The 6,044-nt window shown below is 41.4% G+C and overlaps 1 pseudogene; it reads left to right on the forward strand.

Moving 5' to 3' along the window:
• The first annotated feature begins 1,617 nt into the window (after positions 1–1,617).
• LOC101314055 lies at positions 1,618–5,695 on the forward strand (annotated as a pseudogene).
• The last annotated feature ends 349 nt before the right edge of the window (positions 5,696–6,044 follow it).

Here is a 6,044-nt window from a genome sequence, read left to right on the forward strand (position 1 = left end):
TGATATGGCGCCGTGTCGCCGGGGATTACTTTACATCTAATAGCTTCTTTTGTTTTGTGTTTGTTTCTTGTAGTGTTTTAGTTTTTAATTAGTGTTGTTTGTTTCTCTTTTCAGATGAACGCACACTCGAAGGACTGTGCAAGGAGAACTTACCCGTTTGGATTTGGAGATAGAACGCTCTTGTAAGTTGAATAAGAAGCAATCGAAAGACTCTCGGTTGCCAATTGAAGACATAACGGCGGGTTCTACTTCTTCACAAGAGGAGGAACATGAGCAAATACCATCATCACCTACACATTCAATTCACGAGGACGAGGAAGAGCAAGTAGAGGAACCGCTAAAAGCTAAGATGGCATTGAAGGATTCCTTTGTCCCAACCGCTACGGACTCTCCATCATGCATCGATTACACACCACCGGGCAATCATTCATTTTCAATCCCTGTGCAGTTACTTGGATAATTGCCCAAGTATACGGGTTCACCATTTGAGGACCCTAATGTTCATATTAGGGAGTTCTTGGACATATGCAAATTGCAAACTATAGCAAATTTGCCTCCTGAAGGGCTTAAGTTGCTTTTGTTTCCCTTTTCTTTGAAAGATGATGCTAAACGTTGGCTTTACTCTTTGCCTGCAGGTATCATCACTACATGGGATGGAATGGTTAAGAAGTTCCTGAAACAATTCTTTCCAGCCCAACTAACAAAGAAACTGAGGAGGGAGATTCAAAATTTCACTCAGAAAGATGGTGACACCTTATATGAGGTATGAGAGAAATTCCAGGAGCTACAAAGGAAGTGTCCCCATCATGGTTATGACTTGGATGACTTGGTTCAATTTTTCTATGATGGATTGGACACGAGTAATAGAGGCATGGTGGACTCAGCTTGTGGATGCACATTCATGAACAAGACCGGTCAAGAAGCATACAATCTTATTGATGACTTGGCTGATAATAACATGCAATTTAGCACAAGGGACAAGCGACCTAAAGGTCATGGAGTATATGAGGTTTCATCATCATGGAATCAAATGGTGGTAATAGAGAGAAAGATTGACATGTTGGTTAATGCCATAGGCAATGGCTCTAAAGCATCTCCTCAGGTATGCTCTATTTGTTCTTATTCTGACCATACTACTGATAGATGCCCTATGTCTTCTTTGTCTGAGGAGCAGGTGAATTATGCGGGGCAACAAAGGCCTAAATATGATCCTTACTCGAACATGTACAATCCCGGATTGAGAGATCACCCTAACTTTCGTTGGAGTAACAATGACAACGTGCTTCAACCCCCTCAAGGCGCATACAATGGACCACCTGGACTTCAACAAGCTTCACCTCAACAAGCTTCAAGTGAGTATTTGGAGGATGCGCTTAAGGAGCTAGCTCTTAACACTTCATCTTTTATGCAAGATACGAAGGCTCAATTTAAGGAGCAGGGGCAGTCTATCAAGAACTTGGAGAGACAAGTTGGGCAACTTGCAACGGCATTGCAAACGAGACCTTAAGGTGTTCTTCCTAGCACAACAGTTCCAAACCCTAAGGATGGGAGCATGGCTGAGCTTAATGCAGTCACTTTGAGAAGTGGGAAACAATTGGAGGAGCCTACCCTCACAAGATGTCCAAGAGTGGTCAAGATGAAAAGGATGAGCTGGAAATAAAAGAAGGCGAAAAAAGCAAAACTAGGCAGAAAGAGATCGATCTGTCTGACCCAAAACAACAATTTCAAGTTTCTTCTCCTTCCAAGGTAAAAGATAATGCTTATCCTACTTTAAATACTTCATGTATTCCTTTTCCTCGCAGGTTCATGAGCTCTAAGAAGGAACAAGATGAGAAGGATGTCTTGGAAACTTTCCAGAAAGTCCAAGTTAACATCCCTCTTTTGGACGCTATAAAGCAAATACCGAGATATGCCAAATTTCTCAAGGAGCTATGCACCAACAAAAGGAAGTACAAGGAGAAAGAGACCATCGCTCTAAGTGAAGAAGTGTCCGCTGTCCTATTGAGGAAGTTGCCTCCAAAATTGAAGGATCCGGGAAGGTTCACTATCCCTTGCACAATTGGGGGTAAAAAGTTTGGTCAGGCTTTATTAGACTTGGGTGCTTCAATTAATCTAATGCCTTTTTCTGTCTGTGAGTCTTTGAATATAGGTGAGCTCAAGCCAACACGAGTGACTATCCAATTAGCGGATCGCTCAATAGCTCTTCCTAAGGGTTTTGTGGAGGATGCGCTAGTTCAAGTGAATCACTTGATATTTCCTGCGGATTTCTTTGTGCTTGACATGGAACCTGAACCTATGCCGTATGATCTTCCTCTCATCCTAGGTCGTCTATTCTTGAGAACGGCACGCACCAAGATAGATGTGTTTGAAGGAACTTTGACAATGGAGTTTGATGGAGAAATTATAAGCTTCAACATCCTTGAAGCTATGAGGTACCCTTCTGATGTTTACTCTTGTTTCTCTATTGATGTCGTAGATATTTTGGTGCACGATACCTTTGATGCAAGTGTAGGGGAAGACGCACTCAAGAAAACTTTGGAACTCGGTTTGACTTCTCAACAATTAACGATCGATGGGAATCTAAGGATGGATCGTTGGTCGTCTACTCAGAAAATTTCAGATTCATGTTCTATGGTTTTCCATGAGGATGTGCTTGAGATGGCTACTTTCCTTGATGCCTCACCTTATGTACCAGCTAAGTATACTTCAAATTTCATTCCTCTTCCTTTATCTAATGAAAAACCTATCCCTTCTGTGATTCAGGCACCCAAATTGGAACTCAAACCTTTGCCGGAGCACTTGAAATATGCTTTCTTGGGAGAGAATGCGATGTTGCCGGTCATTATTGCAGCCAACCTTTCGTTGCAGGAGGAGGAGAAATTAATAAAGGTTTTAAGGGAACACAAGTCAGCAATAGCATGGAGCATAGCAGATATTAAGGGAATAAGCCCTTCCATGTGTATGCATCGTATCCTTTTAGAAGAGGGCACAAAACCATCAAGAGAGGCTCAAAGGCGTCTTAATCCGCCTATGATGAAGGTGGTGAAGAAAGAGGTTCTCAAACTCCTTGACGTGGGTATTATCTATCCCATATCTGATAGCCAATGGGTGAGTCCGGTCCAAGTTGTACCTAAGCGTTCTGGCATCACAGTTGTGAAGAATGAAGATAATGAATTGGTTCCTACACGAGTTCAAACCGGATGGAAGGTTTGCATTGATTATCGTAAACTCAACACTACTACATGTAAGGACCATTTTCCCTTGCCTTTTATTGATCAGATGTTAGAAAGACTTGCAGGTCATGCATATTATTGCTTCTTGGATGGGTACTCGGGTTATAACCAGATACCCATTCATTCGGAGGATCAAGAAAAGACGACATTCACATGTCCTTTTGGGACGTTTGCATACCGAAGGATGCCTTTTGGGCTATGCAACGCCCCTGCAACATTCAAAAGGTGCATGATGAGCATATTCTCTGACATGGTTGAAAAGATCATCGAGGTTTTCATGGATGACTTCTCCCTTTACGGTGACTCTTTCGACTCTTGCTTATTTAACTTATCTTTAGTTCTTAAGAGATGCCAAGAATCTAACCTTGTACTTAATTGGGAAAAATGTCATTTTATGGTACAACAAGGTATAGTGCTAGGTCATATCATATCTGCTAAAAGGATAGAAGTTGATAAGGCAAAAATAGATCTTGTACGTTCTTTACCACCTCCCACATCCGTGAGGGAGGTACGCTCTTTTCTTGGACATGCAGGTTTCTATCGACGTTTTATCAAAGACCATTCCAAGATCACAAGGCCATTATGCCGCCTACTTCAAAAAGATGTGCATTTTGTTTTTGATGAGGAGTGCATGGCGGCATTTGAAAAGCTTAAGAAGATGTTGACTGAGGCACCTGTTATCATGCCACCGGATTGGAGTCTCCCCTTTGAGCTTATGTGTGATGCATCTGACTATGCAGTTGGAGCAGTGTTGGGGCAAAGAGTTGAAAAGATCCCTCATGTCATCTACTACGCATCAAGGACACTCAATGATGCCCAACTGAACTACTCCACCACAGAAAAAGAACTTTTAGCTGTTGTTTTTGCTTTAAAAAAATTTCGTTCATATCTGTTGGGTACTAAAGTTGTTGTTTATTTTGATCATGCAGCTCTTAGGTACCTACTTACAAAGAAGGAAGCAAAGCCTCGGTTAATTAGGTGGATCCTCCTCCTACAAGAGTTCGATTTGGAGATCAAAGACAAGAAATGATGTGAGAATGTAGTGGCTGATCACTTGAGTAGACTTGTGCATAGTTCAAAAGAGGAAGAGGACGCCTTACCGCTTAAGGAAGGTTTCCCAGACGAGCAATTGTTTGGAGTACAAACATTGGGATCAAATTTTTCTTCTTCTTCTTTTGAGCCATGGTTTGCAGACATCGTCAATTACAAGGTCACCAAGCTAATTCCAGATAATTTCACTCGAGCTCAAAAGGATAAGTTGGTCAAAACCACAAGGCAGTACGTTTGGGATGAGCCATACTTGTGGAAGTTTTGTGCGGATCAATTGGTAAGAAGGTGTGTTCATGAATCTGAGTTTCAATCTATACTAACCTTTTGCCATTCTTATGCTTGTGGTGGTCATTTTGGAGCCAAAAGGACTGCCTTGAAGGTCCTTGAGTGTGGATTTTATTGGCCTACTCTTTTTAAGGATGCGTACCTATTTTGCAAGACCTGTGATAGATGCCAACGTACAGGTAACTTGGGTCCAAGGGATCAAATGCCTCAAACCCCAATCATAAGTGTTGAAATATTTGATATTTGGGGCATTGATTTCATGGGTCCATTCCCTTCTTCCTATGGTTTTCTTTACATTCTACTTGCAGTTGATTATGTGTCTAAATGGGTGGAGGCAAAAGCCACCCGAACTAATGATGCTAAAGTGGTTTCAGATTTTCTTAAAGCTCTTCTTCGGAAATACCATAATCAGCGATGGAGGGTCACATTTTTGCAATTGGACATTCAAAGCTCTTCTTCGGAAATACCATATCACTCACAAAGTGTCTACTCCATATCACCCTCAAACTAGTGGGCAAGCAGAAGTGTCAAACTGTGAAATCAAGCAAATCTTGGAGAAGACCGTTGCACCAAATCGGAAGGATTGGAGTTTGAGATTGGATGACGCTTTATGGGCTTATAGGACTGCCTTCAAGACTCCTATAGACATGTCACCTTTCCGGATTGTGTATGGTAAGCCATGTCACTTGCCTGTAGAGTTGGAGCATCGAGCATGGTGGGCTGTGAAGAAATTTAACATGGACTTGGATGCTGCCGGCTTACATAGAAAACTTCAATTGAATGAACTTGAGGAAATCTGCAATGAGGCTTATGAGAGTGCTAAGATATACAAGGAAAAAACTAAGGCATTCCATGACAAGATGATAATGAGGAAAACTTTTGTTGTTGGACAAAAAGTCCTTCTTTTCCATTCCCGCCTCAAATTATTCCCTGGTAAGCTTCATTCACGTTGGATTGGTCATTTTGTGGTTACTAATGTGTTTCATCATGGTGCAGTGGAAATTCAAAGTGACAAGACCGGTGTGATTTTCAAGTTTAATGGTCATCGACTCAAACCTTACTATGAGTCTTTTGTGGAGCAAGAAGTGGAGGATGTACCCCTCCATGAACCCGCTTCCCTTGAGTAAATTTCTTGGTACCGTCAGGTTGAGGACGTCAAAACCAAGCGCTGGTTGGGAGGCAACCCAACAATGGAGGATTGGAAGAGGCATCAATGGGTCGTCAAACCAGATTTGCTTTCTCTAACTTTTACTCTTTGTTTTTCTTTTCTTTTCTTTGCTTTGCTTTGTGTTGGTGTGTTTTTGTGAATGTATCTTTATGTCCATACTTTACTCTCTTCATTGCATGCTTAGAATTTGTTTAACATTGTGGACAATGTTAGAAATAATAAGTGTGGGGGGAAGGAAAACATTCTTTCTTTTTGTGTTCTTGTTTTACAGTCAAAAAAAAGAAAAAGAAAAAAAAAGAGTCTAGTTT

This window comes from Fragaria vesca, linkage group LG2 (assembly GCF_000184155.1).
Source record: "Fragaria vesca subsp. vesca linkage group LG2, FraVesHawaii_1.0, whole genome shotgun sequence".
NCBI classification, from domain to species: domain Eukaryota; kingdom Viridiplantae; phylum Streptophyta; class Magnoliopsida; order Rosales; family Rosaceae; genus Fragaria; species Fragaria vesca.